Source organism: Mustela nigripes, chromosome 12 (assembly GCF_022355385.1).
Source record: "Mustela nigripes isolate SB6536 chromosome 12, MUSNIG.SB6536, whole genome shotgun sequence".
NCBI lineage: Eukaryota > Metazoa > Chordata > Mammalia > Carnivora > Mustelidae > Mustela > Mustela nigripes.
This window is the reverse complement of record NC_081568.1, coordinates 97,522,535-97,543,106: the sequence shown is the minus strand read 5'-3', so window position 1 is coordinate 97,543,106 and position 20,572 is coordinate 97,522,535.

The following is a 20,572-nucleotide window of genomic DNA, read 5'->3' as shown; positions in this document are numbered from 1 at the left end:
TCTTCTCAGTTGATCCTCCTCGCCTAGAGAAACCGCTATTCCAAACTCTCTTACCATAGATAAATTTTGTCTCATTTTGAACTTTATGTCAATTTATGGAGTATGTTTTCTTTCGAATGTATAGGTTTTTTTTTTTAATTTTTTCCATTCAATTTGTGGTCTGTGAGATTCATCTTTGCTGTTGCTATATTTGCTTTTTATTGTTCTGCAGTATTGTAAGAACCTATCTCAATCTGCTTTTCCATGCAGTGGTTAATAGACATTTAAACTGAGTCCAGATTTTGAAATTATGGATAGCTGTTAGGAATATTCTTTTAGACATCTTTGGTGGGCATATACAATCATTTCTGTTGGGTAAATACTTGGGAGTGGAATTGCTGGGTTATAGGGTATATGTAAGTTTGGCCTTACTAGCAACTGCCAACATATGTCCCCCAGCAGCTGTACCATTTTAAACTTTTAGCAATGATTTTTGAAAATTCTTGTTTCTCCACATTCTCATCAACACAGACAGTATTGTCTGTCTTTTTAACTTTAGCCATTCCATGGGGTGTGAAGTTATACCCCATGGTGCTGATGTGCGTTTCCCTAATGACTAACAATGTTGAGAATCTTTTTATTGGCCATTCATATATCTTCTTGCTAAGTGTCTCTTCAGGTCATTTGCCCATTTAGAAGATTAGATTGTTGGCTTTTTATTGTTATTCAGGAGACCTTTTTACATCAGGACACAAGTCCTTATTGAGATACATGTATCGCACATATTTTTTTTCTCATTTGTGACTTGCTTTCTCACTTTCTTTGAGTCTTTTGAAGAGCAGAAGGCAGAATTTTAATTTTGATTTAAAAATTTTCAATTTTTTTCCTGTGATTTTTTTTGTGTTTTATATAAGAAACTATTGCTTAATCCAGGATATGAAAATAATTGTTCTCTTATAGAAGTTTTTTCTTTTTTGCACTTAGATTTATGGTCTAGCTCAAACAAATTTTTGTTATGGTATATAGTAGGAGTTGAGATTCATTTGGCCCATATGGATATGTTGTTTCTGTATAATTTGTTGGAATTTCCCATGGAGTTATCTTGGAGCTTTTTTCTAAAATCAGTTGATCATTTTGTGTGGTTCTATTTATGGACTCTAATATGTTCCATTTATTTATTTGTCCATACCATAGTGAATTTTATAATAAATTAGTCTCAAAATCAGGTAACATAATTTGTCTAGGTCTATTCCTTTGTTTTCAAATTTGTTTTGACTATTTTATATTTTTTGCATATTTATATAAATTTTAGGATTTTGGTAATTCTTATTTTTAAAAAATCTTGCTGAGGTTTTGATTGGGATTACATTTCATCTGTATGTCAATTTGAGAAAAATTGACATCTTAACAGTATTGAGTCTTGCAACCCATGAACTTGATATGTCTATCCATTTACTGAGGACTTAAAATATTTCTCTTGGGGCACCTGGGTGGCTCAGTTGGTTAAGCATCTGCCTTTGGCTCAGGTCATGATTCTGGGGTCCTGGGATTGAGTCCAAAATCAGGCTCCCTGCTCAGCAGGAAGCCTGCTTCTCCCTCTGCCTCTGCTCCTTCCTCTGCTTTGCTTGTTCTCTTTCTCTCTCTCTGTCAAATAAATAAAATATTTTTAAAATTTCTCTCAGTAATGTCTTAAACACTTTAGTACAGAGGCCTTGTGCATCTTAGACTTATTACTAGACATTTTATTTTTTTATGCTAAATGGTATTTTTAAAAAAATTTATTTGTTGCATATACAAGTAGTTTCTATACGTTGACCTTGTGTAGAGTGATAGTGTATACTATTTAATTTTAATAGTATTTGACTGATTCTTTTCAATTATATATGTATACAATCATATAGTCTATAAAGAATACTGGCTTTATTTCTTCCTTTCCATTCATTTTACCTCCTTTTTGCTAAGCTTATTGTACTAAATGGGACCTCCAGTACAATACTGAATAATAATGGTGAAAGTGGACATTGCTGTCTTGTTGCTGAACTCAGGGAGGCACGTAATAAATATCTTGCCATCAAGTATACATTGCTGTAGAACATTCCCTTTTATTCTTAGCTTTTCTGAGAATTTTTATTTTTCTCAGGAATAGATGTTGAGTTTTATCAAAATGACTTTTCCTACATATATTGAGATGATTATGATTTTCTTCCTCTATTCTATAAATATAATGAATTGCATTGGCTGGTTTTTGTATGTTACATCAGCCTTACATTTCTAGAATATAGACATTATGTATTACCTTCATACTCTATTGATAGATTTTATTGATTAAAGGTTTGTTTATGATTTTCACACATATGCTCCTAAGTGAGTTTGATTTGTGATTTCCCTTTCTTGAAATGTTATTCTCAGACATTAGTATCACCTCTTGAAAGGAATGCTGCTTGTATAAAATGAGCTGAAAATTATTCACTCTTGTTCTTCTTCTTTTCTAGTTGACTTTTTATAAGATTAGTATTATTTCTTCCATGAATATTTGGAATAAATCACTAGGGAAGCCATTTAAGACTGGAGTTTTCTGTAACTGAATGTTTTAAATTAGAAATCCAAATTATTTAATAGCTATGAGAATATTCTACTTATTTTAGTGTTAATTTTAGGAAATTGTGCTTTTCAAGAACTTTTTCATTTCATCTACATTGTTAAATTTATTGGTATAAAGTTGTATACTTAAAACAAAATATATTAGTACTGACAGCAATTAAAAAAAGAACATACAGTGAATTAAAGACAAAGATTTTAAATATTATTTAAAAATAAAAAACAAATGTTCTTTCTAAAAGACAGACTTATGTATAAGGATTGAAAGGGGGACAGAAAAACCCTCTTTCTGGGGCACCTGGGTGGCTCAGTGGGTTAAAGCCTCTGCCTTCAGCTCAGGTCATGATCCCAAGGTCCTGGGATCAAGCCCCACATGGGGGTCTCTGCTCAGCAGGGAGCCTGCTTCTCTCTTTGCCTGCCTCTCTGCCTACTTGTGATCTCTCTCTCTCTGTCAAATAAATAAATAAAATCTTTTTTAAAAAATTAAAAAAAAGAAAAACCCTCTTTCCTCTACTCACTGAACGCTTCTGGCCACCTAGTGTGTAGATATTTTCCCCACATGACCAATTCTCCAACACCATCTTGGTGTTGTTTAATTCAACAAAATTTTCACAGTCTCTTCTTAACTGCATCCGATCCCTCAAGTTATGGTCTCAGTCCTACAAGATTTGCCCCACTTAAGATGCCAATGGCAAGTAGGGGGTTCCCAGGTTACCCACTCTTCTGTCCAAATTGGCTGCAAATCAGGAGTTCCCATAAAGCCTTCCTCAGGTTTAATAATTTGCTGTAATGACTCACAGAAATTGAGCAACACATACATTTACTAGTTTATTACACTTTATAAAGAAAATGACACAGGATACAGATGAACAGTCAGATAGAAAAATACATAGGGTAGGTGCAAGAGCTTTTGTCCCTTAAAGTTGGAAGGCTCATCCCAGCCCATGGATGTATTTATCAACCCTAGAAAGCTCTCTGAACTTTCAGGTATTTTTATGGAGACTTTATCACATCATCATGAGCAATTATTAATTCAATCTCCTGCTCCCTGGAATATAGGTGGTGAGGCTGAAAGTCCCACACTTCTAATTATGGCTGATTTTTTTTTTAAAGATTTTATTTATTTATTTGACAGAGAGAGAGCACAAGCAGGGGGAATGGCAGGCAGAGGGAGAAGGAGAAGCAGGTTCCTAGCTGAGCGGGGAGACTGATGTGGGACCTCAAGGACCTCAAGATCATGACCTGAGCAAAAGGCAGATGCTTAACGGACTGAGCCACAGACTGATCATCCAGTCATGGCTGATCTTTCTGGTGACAGGCCTCCACCCAGGAGTCCACTAAGAGTCACCTTATTAAAACAAAAAACATTTCTATCACCCAAGAAATTCCAAAGGATTTAAGAACTGAGGTAAAAAGAACAATATTACAACAGAAGATACTCCTAGCACCCCTATTACTCAGGAGATTATAAGAATTTTAGGACCACCATGTCAGAAACCAGGAGACGAGATTATATATACATATATGTGTGTGTGTGTGTATGTGTGTGTTACAAAGACATAGATTCAAAATAAAAGGATGGAAAAAGATACATATACAAAGCAAATGTGAGTGTGGGTATATTAATTTCAGAAGTATTACTGGATATATGATGCTGAAAAGATGAGTAAAATTAACAACTCTAGCTAAACTCCAGTTTTTCATTATGCCTTAAGGGTAAAGTCAACAGGAAGATTCTAAATTGTGTGATCTTAAGAGTTTTAAAATATGTAAAGCAAAAGTTGATAGACTAAAAGGAGAAATAGATTAAAATGCATTATCGTAAGTGAAGATTTTAGGGGCACCTGCGTGGCTCAGTCAGTTAAGCATAACTCGTGCTCTCAGTTCAGGTCTTGAGCCCAGGGTCATGAGTTCAAGCCCCACACTGGGCTCCATGCTGGGTGTGGAGCCTACTAAATACATAAAGACATAAATAAAAGTTTAATATAACTCAGTAACTGATAGAACAAGTAGATGCAAAAAGTCATTACAGAAACAAGCTTGAACAATATGATTAGACCATTTGACAGAATTGAACATTGCAACAAACAACTTCAGAGCATATGCTTCTCAAGTACATATGGAACATTTACTGAATACCACATGTTGGGCTACTAAGTAAAGAGACATATAGATATGACAGACATTAGAACAAAGTAAGAGGGTATTGTGAACAATGTTACGCCAATAAATTTGACAGTTTAGAGGACTGATTTTCAAACATGGAGTAACATGGTCTGATCATTGATTTCAGAAAGACTGCTCTGGCTGCAGTTTGGAAAATGGGCTAGAAGGGGGCAAGACCAGAGGCAGGGAACATGTTAGGACCCTATTACAACAACCTAGGCAGAAATAATAATGACCTAGATTAAGAAATGGTGACAGGGAGACTGAAGAAGGAATCAAACAAAAGAGCAAGTAAGTAAAGGGTCAGTGATTATGTGACACTGCAAAATGTTGATTTAAAAAATATTTATTGAGTCCCTACTATGTGCACTCTATTGCTTGCAATAGTCAGCAAGACAGGTATAGTCCCTACCTTAGTGATGCAGCTTACCAGTTGGCATTAGAGGCAGAAGTTGTATCTAGGAGTCTGAACTTCAGTTCGAAGGCTAGTGTGCTTTCTACCAGATACAACAACCCAGAATTTCCCTGTTATAACACTTGCTTTGTCTGTTGCACCTAATACCAATATAACTATTCTTGTGCCTCTTTGAGATACCATAATGGCCAGATTCTTCCAGGCAGCACTTACTGATTTAAAAATTTTATAAGATGAAGCTGAACCTTCATAAATTTCCTTGGTTTGGCTAAAAATTACATACACTAGGAGATGGCTATTCTAAAAATCAATATGCTTTCTTTTGTAAATGGAGCTGGGTTCTTTGTCATAGTGTATTTGTAATCTGCTGGGCATTAGCACCTTCTTCCTGGGAGAGAGCAGCATGAAAGTTTGGTGAAAATAGCTTCTTCAAATCACTTCGATCACCTTTGTCAAAAGGAAAGGATGAAGGAAGTCTGGCAACCTGGATTCATCTGGATTCCTTTTAGTTCCTTCTCTGAACTATAGAACTGAACAATGTTGGAGCTAGAAGGAATTGCAGAAACCATTTAATCCAAGCCACACATTTTATTTTAATTTTAATTTTTTTACTTTTTGAGGTTTTTTAAATTTAATTTTATTTTTTTCTGTGTTCTGAGATTCACTGTTTATGCACCACCCCCTGTGTTCCAAGCAATACGTGCTCACCAGGCTCACCCAACCCCCATCCCCCTCCCCTCCAAAACCCTCAGTTTGTTTTTCAGAGTCCACAGTCTCTCATGGTTCATCTCTCCCTCCGATTTCCCCATTTTTCCTTTCCTTCTCCTAATATCCTCCATGTTATTCTTTATGCTCCACAAGTAAGTGAAACCATATGATAGTTGACTCTCTCTGCTTGACTTGTTTCATTCAGCATAATCTCCTCCAGTCCTGTCCATGTTGATACAAAAGTTGGGTATTCATCCTTTCTGATGGAGGCATAATATCCCATTGTGCATATGGACCATATCTTCTTTATCCATCCATCCACTGAAGGGCATCTTGGCTCTTTCCACAGTTTGGCAACTGTGGCCATTGCTGCTATGAACACTGGGATACATATGGCCCTTCTTTTCACCATATCTGTATCTTTGGGGTAAATACCCAGTAGTGCAATTGCAGGATTATAGGGTAGCTCTATTTTTAATTTCTTAAGGAATCTTCACTCTGTTTTCCGAAGTGGCTGCACCGACTTGCATTCCCAGCAACAGTGTAAGAGGGTTCTTCTTTCTCCACATTCTCTCCAACACTTGTTGTAAGTTGGTACCTCAAGGTGGTTTTGATTTTAATCTCCCCAGTGGCTAATGATGATGAACATTTTTTCAATGTGACTATTAGCCATTTGTATGAAGTGTCTCTTCATGTCTTCTGCCCATTTTTTGACATGATTATCTGTTCTTTGAGTGTTGAGTTTGAGGAGTTCTTTATAGATCTTCAACTTACATTTTAGAAGGGAAGAATCAATGCTCAGAGAAGTACAGTGACTTGGAATGCCATGCAGCTACTTTTACGTAGACCCAGGACTGGGATCCAAGTCTCTCCAATGCTCTTTTCTCTAACACCAGCACATCGGCCCCCACAGTATGAGAGCCAGGGGTGTATTCTTAACCTGCTTTATATTCTGGAAAAATTAAACTTTAGTTTTTGCTCAAATGACCTTTTCTGTTTCAAATCACCTTTATATCCTGTGTGGGCTCTTCATTATTGTCTCTGGCTGTAGGGAGGCCAGACCCTGTGCTATGCAAAGCAGAAGGAACAAATGCAATTTGGGGCAATTTCAAGGACCAAGGAAAGGACCTTTTTCTTCCTACATGCTTTTAAGTACTGGAAATTTTTAAAACATAAAAGCTTTTCATTTAAAAAGGAGAACCAAGGCCCATGGTGCACACAACCCTGGGAAGGAAACTATAATAGCTTCAGTCAACACTGAATAGCAAATAATTGGCACTGGATCCTTTCCCAGAAGCATTTTTCTTTGATAGAACAGACGATGTTGCGAAAGGGCACTAGGATCCTTAAGGATAGAGAGCCGTTGACTGTACTGGAAGAAAGAATAGAGGGGACATGCGTGTGTGTGTGTGTGTGTGTGTGTGTGTGTGTGTGTATGCCCACAGGTATTGGTGTGGGGGGGGTGGTAGAAGTAGGAGCTTCCAATGACAAACTTTGTCTACAGTGACAACTCTACATCACAACTTGGTCCTGCCTTGATCCTGTCTGTCAGGCAGACATGCTTACGCCCTAATTCTGGACCTGCATGTCGAAAACACTTCCATCCAAGGTGCCAACAAGGAATGTGAGGGAGGGGAACGTCTTCAAGCCAGTGAGCACCCAAACAACTATGTGCCAGACATGAATCCCACACTAAAAGAAGCGAAGCCCTATGATTGGCTCTTTGTTAAAAGAGCTGTCATGAAAATTCTCTGTGCAGTGGCTTGTAGGGCTGTGAAACTACTCAGTATGATGATATAATAATACACCACCAAGAGTGAAACCTAATATAAACTATGTACTTTGGGTGACTATGGGGTATCAGTGTAGGTTCAGTATGTCAAAAATGGACCACTCTGGGGCAGGGTTGGGAGGAGTATTGATCATGGAGGAAGCTCTGTGTGTGAGAGAAATCGCTGGACCTTCCACTCAATTTTGAGGTTGACCTAAACTGCTCTTGAAAAATAGTCCATGAATGGGGCACCTGGGTGGCACAGTGGGTTAAAGCCTCTGTCTTTGGGGGCGCCTGGGTGGCTGAGTTGTTAAGTGCCTGCCTTTGGCTTAGGTCATGATCCTGGAGTCCTGGAATCGAGCCCCATATTGGGCTCCCTGCTCAGTGGGGAGCCTGCTTCTTTCTCTCCAGCTCCCCCATGCTTGTGTTATCATAGATAAATAAAATCTTAAAAAAAAAAAAATAAAAGCCTCTACCTTCGGCTCAGATCATGATCCCAGGGTCCTGGGATTGAGCCCCGCACCGGGCTCTCTGCTCAGCAGGGAGCCTGCTTCCCCCTCTCTCTGCTTGCCTCTCTGCCTACTTGTGATCTCGTCTGTCAAATAAATAAATAAAATCTTTAAAAAAAGAAAGAAAGAAAGAAAGAAAAATAGTCCATTAAAAAAACTCTTGGTTCACAGAGCCTGGTGGATTGGCTGGAAATCCCTACAGAGGGCACAAAGTAGAGGTAGCAGGGTGGGGTGCACTGAGGCTAACATGAAAACAAGGAAATCCAGGCTCTACTTTTAACTCTACCACTAACTGTGGGGACTTGACCTCTGTTTCTTCAGCTAATCAAAATGAGAGAATAGGGTTTGGGAACCCACTGCTGCATTCCAATTTTATGGTCTTCAATAAAGATTGTTTTCCAGACTCTGTCTTCTTGAGAGAAATAGTGCCTTAAGATAAAGGAGTAACTGAGCACAAAGGAAAGATCCTGTTCTCAGTTGAGACCCTCAGGACTCCCTCTGGTTTTGTTGGCTGAGCTCAGAAGTGTTGCTATGATGCAGCCAAGGTTTTGCCCTCATGCAAGTAGGCCTGTGTGCTCTGACACCCACTCAGAGTAGGTAGGTGTCAGGGCTTCTCACTCAGGGACAGAATCTCTTTTGCATTTCCCATAAGCTGGCCTCTTACCCAGGAGGATCCTTATCTTCCTTGGAAGAGCTTAACCTTCAGCCTGAGCCCAGGAACCTGGTAGGTGGTGGTGGTGGGGGGAGCACGTAGAGTCAAGCCACACAGTCATTTTACCTCCAGCCTGTTTGGTTCTTCCCTTCCTTTCTCACTAGGCCCACCCAGGATACCATCCCGAGGCCAGCATGCACTTCAGAGATGCGTTTGTCTTTGTTTTGCAGCTTCTAGAGACAGCGATTGCACCCGAAGCGCTGCTGTTTGTAACATCAGTCGGTGATTCCCAACTCTCTCGGCTTCTGCCGGGGACTCATGCTTGGACTCCGTTCCCTTGTTGGATTCCAGGCCTTCAGTGTCTTCAAGAGAACGGTAAGCACCAGCCTGGATGCCTGCTGTTGTTGGGACCTTAGGAGCAAGTTTAAATTCAGGTAAATGTTTGTGCGTCTCTTCTACCGCACATGTTTGTTAGAAGGAGGAGTTAAAGAATCCACGCAGCTTCTAGTCTTTAATCAGCAAAAGCATTTGATGAAATCAAGCAAGCTCTCAAGGTTTCCATCCTGCTTATCTAACAAAACAGAAAACTGCTGCCCTTTCTTTTGGACTGTAGGCAGGCACGGATGTCTCTGTCTTGACTAGCTGCCTGTTACCTTGTTGCAGGGACAAGTCCATCCATTTAGTACCTCTGGTAATGGAAGGAGAATTTATTTCTCTGGGTCTCTCTCCATTCAAGCCACCGTCCACATCTTTCTTTCCCTTCACAGTGTTTTCATATTTCTCCTCCTCTTCAGAATTCAGCTCCCTTCCCTCTGACCATTTTTGCACTGCCCAAAGCACTTAACTTAGGGGCTGGTTCTAGGATATGAGATGAGTGATACAGATTCAAGGACTACAAGTCAGACCAGAGTATGTGAAATGCACCCTTCCCCCCGCCCTACCCCTACTACACATGTACAATGTGTCCATCCCCCTGGGTGATCCCTGGCAGTGGCCTTGGAAAGGTAGGCTCTATGCCAGTGACCAAGTCTTCAGATAAAGGGCTGCCCAGTCTCTTTTCTCTCTCCTTTGGGAGAGTTTCCTGCAGTATCCAGGAACCAGGCTGAGGACAGGCTGCACGGGTTTACCCAGGGTCTTTTCTGAGTACCTGTAGTTTGGCAGCTCATGTTGAAAAGCACCTAAATACTTGGGAAAGAGTAATTGCATCCAAAGTTGGGGGGCAATGATTTTCTGTGCACATAAAAATAAGAGCAGCTCCATGGAAAGATTCCCCTTCCAGGTGGCTGGCTAGGCCCTCCCACTCTAGCACCGGCTCTCTGCTCCGTGGTAGCTGGTGCCTGGACCCTGGTGGAAGTGGCAGGCCTCTGGTGGCACGGCCCTGAGCACCAGATAGATCTGTGCAGAAGGGTCCTGTGTTTCTCTTCGGTCACCTTCTTCTCCACTCTATTCTGTGTCATGGCAAAGACAAGGCCTATGGCGGAAAGTACAGGAAAGGAAGATCCATTTAGAAAGGAGCCCATAGGTACTCATGTTGTGTGCATGCCTGTGTTATATGTTAAGTGTGTATTATGTGTGTGTACAACGTGTGCCTGACTTGAGGATACTTAACATCCATAGCTTTTATTTTAGGGCAGTGGAAGGTAGCAAAAACATTCTTTGGCTTTTTCCTGCCCCCCTCCCTCCTTTGGTTTCCTTGTTAGTTCATTTTTTTTTTTATATCCCACATATAAGTGAAATCATATTGTATTTGTCTTTCTCTGACTTATTTCACTTAGCCTAATATCCTTTAGGTCCATCCATGTTGTCACAAATGGCAAGCTCTCATTCTTTTTTATGACTAATACTCCATTGTATAAATATATATGTATTTACACCACCTCTTCTTTATCCATTTTCCTATTGATGGACACTGAGTTTGCATATCTTGGCTATTTATTATAAAGTTGTAGTAAACATAGGGGTGTATGTATCTTTTCAGATAAGTCTTTTTTTTTTTTTTCCTTTAGGGAAAGACCTACTAGTGGAGTTCCTGGATCATACGGTATTTCTATTTTAATGTTTTTGAAGAACCTTCATGCTGTTTTCCTCAGTGACTGGACCAGTTTGCACTCCCACCAACAGTGCACAAGCATTTTCTTTTTTCCTCAACCTCTCCAACACTTGTTGTTTCTTGTGTTTTTTATTTTAGCCATTCTGACAGGTATGAGGTGGTATCTCATTTTGGCTTTGATTTCCATTTCTCTGATGCCAAGTGATGGTGAGCATTTTTTCATGTGTCGGTTGGCCATCCGTATGTCTTCTTTGGAGAAATGTCTATTCAGGTCCTCTGTCCATTTTTTAATTGGATTGTTTGTGATTTTTTGGGTTGAGTGGTATAAGTTTTTTAACATATATATATATGTTTATATTTATATATTTGTATATGTTTTTAGATATAAATTTGGCTATATATAGTTATAAAATTCATATATATATAAATTTTTGGATATAAATTATATGTTTTTGGATATAAATCTCTTTTTGGGGGGGGCCTTAAATAAATTTTTATTAAGTTCCACCACATGGTAGCATTGGATATAAATCTCTTATGGGATGTGTCCTTTGCAAATATCTTCTCCCATTCACTAGATTGTCTTTTTGTTTTATTGATGGTTTCCTTCACTATGCCAAAGATCTCTCAGTAGATTATTTTTGCTTTTGTTTCTCTTGTGTAAGAGGACTTATCTAGAAAAATGTTGTTGAGGTGTATTAGGACTGCCTCTGTTTTTTCCACAATTTTTTATGTTTACAGGCCTTTAATCCATTTTTAAGTTTATTCTTGTGTATGGTATGAGAAAGTGGTTCAGTTCTGTCCAGTTTCATTCTTCGGCATGTAGCTGTCCAGTTTTCCCACCACCATTTGTTGAAGAGACTCTTTTCCCCACTGCATTTTCTTGCCTCCTTTGCTGTATATTAATTGATCATACAAGTATCAGTTTATTTGGGGACTCTCTTTTAAGGTTGAAGCATTTCCCTGGGTGAAGCATTTCCCTGGCCCCTGGGTGGCTCAGTGGGGTAAGCCTCTGCCTTTGGCTCAGATCATGATCTCAGGGTCCTGGGACTGAGTCCTGCATTGGTCTCCCTGTTCAGGGGGAACCTGCTTCTCCCTCTCTCTGCTCCTCCCCTGCTCACTCGCTCTCCTGCTCTCTCTCTCAAATTAATAAATAAAATCTTTAAAAGAAAGCATTTCCTTGTAAAACAATTGTTTTTTGAACTGTTACATAGGGCAAGGGCAATACGTTGACTGGACAAAGGAAAATAATAATCACTTTCACATTGTAGTTATTTCTCAGACCTGGCCAGAACACAGAGCAAGTTCATTTTGATGTTTGGAAGAGGATAGAACCATGATATGGTAGAAAGAGGCTGAAATTTAAAGTCAGGAAACCTGAGTCTATTAATAACTCTAGTCTTGAATACATACCTTATCTTTATAACTTCATCTGTAAAATGAAATGCTAGCCATTTTTCACAGAATGGCTGTGAGAGTCAAAAGAGAGAGTGCATGTGAGAGAACTTTTAAAATTGTAAGTGCTATAAAAATCTAAGTTACTATAATATTTGAATTTGCAAGACGTCTCTCCTTCCTTTTACTGATTGGTCCTTCCAAGGCACTGGGCCTGCAATTCAGGTATGTACACTAGAGGGACGGTGTCGTCCATTAGCCTGCAAAAAACAAATATTACACACTTCCTTGGGCACGTCAAGCTGATGTCCAACAGCAGTTATCTAGAGGTTTCCACACAAGCCGAAACCCCAGGCTTGGATAATGGCCCATTCACAATAAGTTGGAACTGCATTTGCTCTACATCAGGACCTGAAACTAAGTCTGTACTTTTTTTAGAGCCTTCCAGTCCCCAAAAGAGCCCAGGAATAAATGTTTTTAATAAATCAAGTCACAGACTCTGCCTGATGTCATTTTTGATGAATTGAGTTTTCTCACAGCCTGAGAATGAGGCTGCTGGTTACATCTTGCCCTTGGTTTCACAAAGAAACCAATCTTGCTCACCATCTTAGGTGAGCATACAGAATGCTACACTTTTTAAGCTTTTTTGAGTGCATCCAGAAAGGTCCAGTCTCCAGTGATTAGTCCAAAGGGCAGCAGCATAGGTAGCCTTATCTTCTGTTTACTTGACAACATTGCATCTCATGTTAGAAGAGAAAACTTGTTAATGTATACAGGCAATAAACCCTGAAACCCATACCTCATGTAGTTTGGCTTTAACAGCAGAAAATGAAAAACAGCTTTCCAGTTAATTGACTGAATACAGGGCTCATAAAAGGTGTGAGTGTTCAGAATCACAAGGTCAGGTTCCAACACAGAGATACATGCAGACTTTGTAGCTTCTCCTTTCTTCAGCTGTGGTGCCAGCCATGGTTACAAACACAGTTCAGTAACCTTCCACTCCATTCTCCTATTTTCCTTCCTTAACACATCTCAATGCTACACTGTCTCCAAAGAGTTGGGGGCAGAGGTGCCAGTTTTCTTGTCTTATTCCTGCATGAGTGTTAGAGACCGAAGCAGTAGGCTCTGACACATGAGTAAGGCTTGAATTATGTTAGAATGGTAACCACATATTAATCTTCTAAGAGATAGGTCACGAACTAAATGCAAAGCTAGGATTTGTGGCGCTGAGCTCTCTAAGCTAGGAATGCTCTACCATGCTCCTCAATTTCTAAGGCATATCTGTAGAGCAGAGATGGAAACCCTAATTATTTTACATTTCTGTATTATTTCTGCTCTTGAGATTATATGTGTCTTTTGTATTTTCAATACTAGATAGAATACTGTATTGCCTTGTATCGCTCCCCAACTCTGTATTCATGGACATCATATCGATGGCTTGAAATTGGTCATGATGGAGGTATTTCTACCACAGAAATCAGCAAATGTTACCAGTTACTGCCCTTTTTGTTTGTCCCAGGGAGCTGGCTGTTAAACATTTTCAGCATGCCATTACATGAGGGTGTAGAGCAGCGAGAGGTCGTCTAACCTGGAGGTAGTAGCTGTGGAGAGATGATCAGGGCAGAAGTGGCATCTGCCAGTAATTATTTGTCCATAGTTATTCTTAGCTTTGCTCTTAAAACACAGCCACTCTTTATGGTGGCAATTTGCTCAGCTAAGAAACAATTCAAAACCCCATATTTCCCAGCTTCCCTGAAGGTGGGAACCACAGGATTCAGTCCTGCTCAGTGAGGTAGAAGTAGAAATCTACTGGGGAAGGTCTTGCTTCTCAGTGTGGGCACTGCCTCTCCCTCATCGATTTTGCTACTTCTTCATCTTGCCTGGGATGATGACTGGAGTTGGAACAGCCATCTTTGACCACAGAGGAACCGTGAGGACGAAACATTTCAAGAATGGCCAGGCAAAGACAGAGGGACCCGGGACCTGGATGGCACTGTGGAGCTGGCAGGCCCTGAACTGCCCCCTTCGGGATTCCCTCTTAGGTGAAAAATGATCCCTCTTTGGTTCAAGTCCTCAGCTGGGTCCCTTTACATGTAGCCAAATGCAGTCCCTCCTTAAGAAAGAAGACTTCCCTTGAGAAGTGATGTTTGTGCTGATCTGATGGGAAGAGCAGCTGAATGGATCATTTGCTAAATGCCAAGTAAGCAGGTTCCCTGTGTTGCACAGCTCTCAGATTTGCACCCACCCCCTGAGCCCTTGACTTCTCCCTGCAAAAAACCCTGGAATTGGCAGGTGAAAGGGAAGACAACAATGAGGTTGCTAAGGCAATCACAGTTTTGTTTTCTCCCTAGGGGTATCATTTCATGGATTTATGGCAGTGGGGATGGGCTCCCATAGGGCAGGCTGGAAGATGAAATCAGGCTGAAACCAACCGCCCCAGCACAGTAAGGAGCAACCTCTCTTCCTTCCTCTCCCTACCCTAGTCCACCTACCACCTTCTAATCTTATTTCCACATTCCCAGCCCCCAGGCAAACTAGCCCACCCTTTCCTGCTTGCCACAAAGCTGCCTTTCCAGGGAAGAGAGAGCCTTTTGAATTCAAGTACACAAAATCCTCATATTAAAAAAAAAAAAGGAAAAAAAGCCTTCAGCTGGTTGCTAGGGTTTTGTGTATCCTGCTTACAGAGCTCTCCTAGGAAAGAGACTCGTCTCTATAGAAACTGCCACGTCACAGGACCTCTGAACAGCAGCTCGGAGACCAGCGTCTCTTCCAGAGCAGCCTTCCTATCAAAGCCTCTCTCACTAAGATGAGTGCCTGGGGACTGGGGAGGGAGAGGACCCTGGAGTCTTTGGTGGCTTTAAATGGATCTCTTTCTCTTTTTTTCCTTTCCCTGCCTTCATATTGCAAACAGATGGAGGAGGCATTTCCGGTCACAAAGAGCCTTTCTCCCTGTATCTCCTCACCCATGGGAAGATTAGGCTTCTACCACACCCGTTTATCTAACTGAAACAGAATGGCGGCTTAGAGGCGGCATGTTTGAGGAACACTCAGGGACCCTATCTTGTTTATGACGACTCAGCGCTCTCCCAGGCCTGCATCCCAGAAGGCCCTCGAGTCAGCCCAAGCATGTTCAAGCTGAGGGAGTTTGGGGTGGGTGGGACGCTCTTCTCTATCTTAGGCATTCAAGGTCATCTAGGAAAGATTATCATCCTCCCACACTAAAATATAAGTAGCCCTGGCCTTATAAACAGGGTGATCATATAGTTTACCACACAAATCAGGATGTCTATGAGAGGAGCTCTTAATCATTCTAGTGGGACTAGAGCCACCTACCAGGAGGGTCTGAACTTGGGCCACTCCACTTAATACTTGGAAATAACATGCCTTACAAACACTATACATGAGGAAATGGCTTCCTGCACCCCACTCCCCCCGAAGGCCCCACTGCTCCTTAAAATGGAGAAATTTGGGAAATCAGAAGCTAGTTGTTGTTGTTTGAAAACAGGGTGGACTCAGAAGTGAATAAAGAAATGACATTGTTGAAGGATTAGAAGATAGATTTTCAAGAAGAAAGACTTTTGTTTACAAAGTATTTCATACAAATGTATCTGTGGACTAATAGGTATCACAGTCTCCACACACCCTCAGCAACATGTGTCTGATAGGGTCCATGATCAAAGGAGTGAGACTGATACAAACCCAAGGTCACAAACAAAGCTTTATTTCATGCCAAGCATCCAGAATCAAACAGACCGTTCGGGGCTGCCTCTTACAGAGAGAGAGGGCGACCACCCCCAACCTCACAGACTAACTTTTATAGAGCAAAGGCCATGTGGTTGAGCCTGGCTACACACAGGTGGCCAGTGAGATTGCAACACACAGGGAAAGCTGCACAGTCATGCTAGGTCACACACAGGTGGCCAATTGAATTACAATTCACCCCATAGTAGCTATTTGAACTAGGCTATCACTTTGGTCAGAACTGGCCCCAAAAGGCACCCAAAAGGCGGGGCCCACACTCCTCAGTAGCTAGGGATACAGTATGCACGCCCCACTGATTGGATGTCTCCATCTGGCCGGACTCATCCCTTCATCTGGGCTCTATTATCTCCACCTGACCTGGCCCGCGCTTGTATTTGGGCTCTGTTATCAGGGACTGGTCGACCATATTTTACTGGTTTCCCCGGACTTGCTTTTAAGTAAGTTCGCCTGGGGAGGCGGGGGCAGTGTCAGTATAAGTTTTACTGCATAAACAACAAAATCACTGTTTAACCAAGACGAAATCACTCTGGCTAAGTAGGCCTTTACAGTGTCTTCCTCAACCTTTTCAGCCGTTGTCTCTCTGGGGCCCTTTAGAACTCATTCTTCTTGCCCCTGGCTCCTCGTGCTCTGCTCACCGTAAGACTTTTGTCTCTTCAAAAATGTGGTGCTAACTTGAGGAAGACAAACATATTGACTGTACATCACGTAGGCCTGTGTGGGAGGAAGGGGGCAGAGCAGCAAGATGGCAGGAGCCAGCTTCTTCGTAATATGTTCTAAAAATCCCTTAAAGCAAATCCTGCTATTGCTTTCCTTTTCCAGAAATTCTTGCCTGTTCATGCTTGTTAGTTTTTCTCAGCAAACTCTGGCATCGGTGACTCACTTCTAAGAATTTTTTTCTTCAAGTATTGTTTTGAGGTAATAGCATAAAGGTTAACTTAGGGGAAAATGATATCTTAATGTTATAAGTCTTTCTGTTTTCTTATGCAAGAAATTAGTTTACCTTTCCATTTTGTTTGTCTACTTGTGTTGTTGTTGTTTTTACTACAGGTTCTTGGGCCACAGCCCTGAACAGTCTGACTTAAGAGTACTTGGAGTGGGCATAGTGGAAAGAGCTCAGGATACAGGAACAGAGTCTAAGGGCTCAAAAGACAAGCTTAGCATACTTTATTTCATGTCATTAGATTCCAGATTATTTCACATACCCGTCTGCCTCACATCCTGAAATTGGGAGGCAAATATTTTTCCTCACTTGCAGTATTAATAATAATGGGTAACACAGCCTTTTATGTGTTGAACCAGGATCCTGGCCAGGAGTGCTGCCGTGGATGGAGACTGAGCTTAGAGGTCAATGGCACAGGTTAGAGGTGTGTAGCTGCACTGCTCACCTGCTCCATGAGCTTGGAAAACTTGACTTATTTTTCTGTGTTTCCCCCACCATCTTTAATGTGGACGAATAATACTTCTGACTCAAAAGTGTTGTGAGGATCAGATAAAATCACGTATCTCCTTACAATGGAACAATATCTAAAAGCTTCAAAACAGGACTAAAAAGTGAGATCTCCTCATCTTTTCTAATGGGAAATAATAATTTATTACATTTTAACTTACATCTGACCTGTTGCTTTTGAAATCCATCCTATCCTGGAATCTGCGGACTGAAAGAATTTATGCCTACGTTTCCCACATTCTTGAAGAAAGAAAAGCGGTCTTGGCCAGGTTATCTTTAAAGATCCTGAAACAGAGGATGACTAGCATATATCTAGTGTGGAAGCCTGGGAGTATCAGATAAGAGAACACTCGGCGCAGTTTTGTCAGTAGCAATACATGCGTGGGGTGTTTCGCCATATAAATGAGACTCGCTAGTGGGAAACTGCAGCTCAAACTCTTCCATGTCCCCCCTTCTCCCATTTATTGAACGGCTCAACACAGGGACCCCAGTGTTTGGCAACGCATACTTCAACATCCTGTCAATTGCTGGACATACGAGGCCCATTTTGTAATCTTCAGTTTGGAAAAGTACCCACTTCACCAAGGGCACATCCAAATGATTAAACATAAGCCGGAAGTGTGTGAGGATTGAGTATCACAAAGGCCAGGGAGTAAAACTTCCCCGCCAGTAGGCTAATTTATGGAAACAATTCCACTGGGTAACCCTGAAGTAAAAGAGAAGAGCGTAGAACGAGTTTGGAAGTTTTCCTTCCATTTTTATTTTTTTTGAAACAGCTTCAGTAGAATAGGTATTATTTCTTCTTTAAATGTTCGGTAGACTTCCCCAGGGAAGCCGTCTGGCCCTATACTCTTGTTTTATTGGGAGGTTTTTGATTACTGCTTCCATTTCCTTGCTCGTTATTGGCATGTACGATATTTTGGCTAATTGAATTTAAATAAATAGGAAACATAAATAAAAATAAAAGGGAGGAGAAATGGACTCTTTTACAGGTTAGCTTCATATGTCAGCAGTCTTGTTTTAAAAGGTGAATTCTCCTTTTCCATGCTCCTTCTGGCCTCACCTCATAGGCTCCAAGACTATGCTCTATCTGGAAATGGTCCTTAAAAGTTGTTCTTGGGGTAATGGGTGACTCAGTTGTTAAGTGTCTGCCTTCAGCTCAGGTCATAATCCCAGGGTCCTTGGATGGAGCCCCACCTCAGGCTCCTGGCTCAGTGGGAAGCCTGCTTCTCCTTCTCCCACTCCCCCTGCTTGTGTTCCCTCTCTCGCTATGTCTCTCTCTGTCAAGTAAATATATAAAATCTTAAAAAAAAAAAAAAAAAGTTGTTCGTTGTGCCTTTTTACTCTTTCAGTTACTCTCCTATCCTGCCTTTCTCTTCTTAAAAATATAAAATCCTTTTTCATTTTTTAAAAAATTTTTCAATTTATTTATTTTCAGAAAAACAGTATTCATTATTTTTGCACCACACCCAGTGCTCCATGCAATCCATGCCCTCTATAATACCCACCACCTGGTACCCCAACCTCCCACACCCCCGCCACTTCAAACCCCTCAGATTGTTTTTCAGAGTCCATAGTCTCTCATGGTTCACCTCCCCTTCCAATTTACCCCAACTCCCTTCTCCTCTCTAACACCCCTTGCCCTCCATGATATTTGTTATGCTCTACAAATAAGTGAAACCATATGATAATTGACTTTCTCTGCTTGACTTATTTCACTCAGCATAATCTCTTCCAGTCCCGTCCATGTTGCTACAGAAGTTGGGTATTCATCCTTTCTGACGGAGGCATAATACTCCATAGTGTATATGGACCACATCTTCCTTATCCATTCGTCCGTTGAAGGGCATCTTCATTTTCTTTTAAAAAGAATCACTCCCACAATTCTCGTCACACTTTGCGAAGTTCTGACAGTGTTAGGTGACAAAAACTGCAAGTGCTCACATTCTTTGACCTATTAATTCTACCTTTGGGAAATGGTCCCAAAATAATAACTCAAAAGAAGAAAAAGAAAAACTACATGTAAAAAAATATATATGTGTATATATATGAATTTTGGAAAATGTCCAAAGATAGGGTCACATAAATTTGTACCAAATTTATAAAATAGCACATAATTTCAAAGGAGAAAAGGGAAGACTTTGTAGAGACATTTTCTAATTGCTTCTCAGTGAAAAATAAAGAATACAAAGTAGTACCTGCATTATGATTACAATTACATAGCAATTAAGTTCATAAATGGAAATAATCAAATAACTAGGAGAGAACAGAGTGAGAAAGGGTACGGTTCCTATGGAGCTGCTTTAATAATAGGCATGAAAAGAAAGGTGTTTTCACCAGCTCCCACCACACAGCTTCCTTCCTAGCTTCCCAGCCCACTCCAGAATGGAGTAAGAAAAAGGGGAATTTTGCATCAAATAACACTGGAATTTTTGTTTCCTAAGACTAAATGTGAACTTCTGACAGCTTTCCAGTGGCCACTTCAACCACCCCCAACTGCCACTAGAACAGAATCCTTCTGTGGCTTCCTATACACATTGCACAGTTGACATTAAATAAAGATATTTATATATATATATTTTTTAAAAATGGTGACTTCATTTCCCTAAAACAGGACCCCTGCAGAGGCTTGACAGTAGGGGTTGAGGTGGGGACTACAGCATAGCTAATGTATTTAAAACTTTTTAGTGAAAAAGCTTCCTTTTACTACAGTGTCATTAACACTGTTCCCAAATTTTGATGAAAGCAGGGACTTAAACCACACCATGAATCAAAGGCATGGACAAACTATGCCACTATGCTGGAGCTCAAACATAGTTTATTTGTTGAGTCCTAACGCTAACTTTTAAAGAATAAACTTCTAAATTGGAACAAAACCAACTTAATAATAAGATAGGACAGAAGCATTAAAACATTATATGAAAGTCAGGAATGCATTATGCAAGTTTCTATACTTAAATCATAATTTTTTCTTAAAATCACATGTATTCTGCTCTAGGTTGGATGCTGGTATATTGTACTTATTGTCTAGCACCAAGTATTTGTCTAAGGACTTTTATGTGAAATAGCTCATTAAATATGCCAGTGACCCTAAGATGGAGGTAGGATTCTCCCCATGCT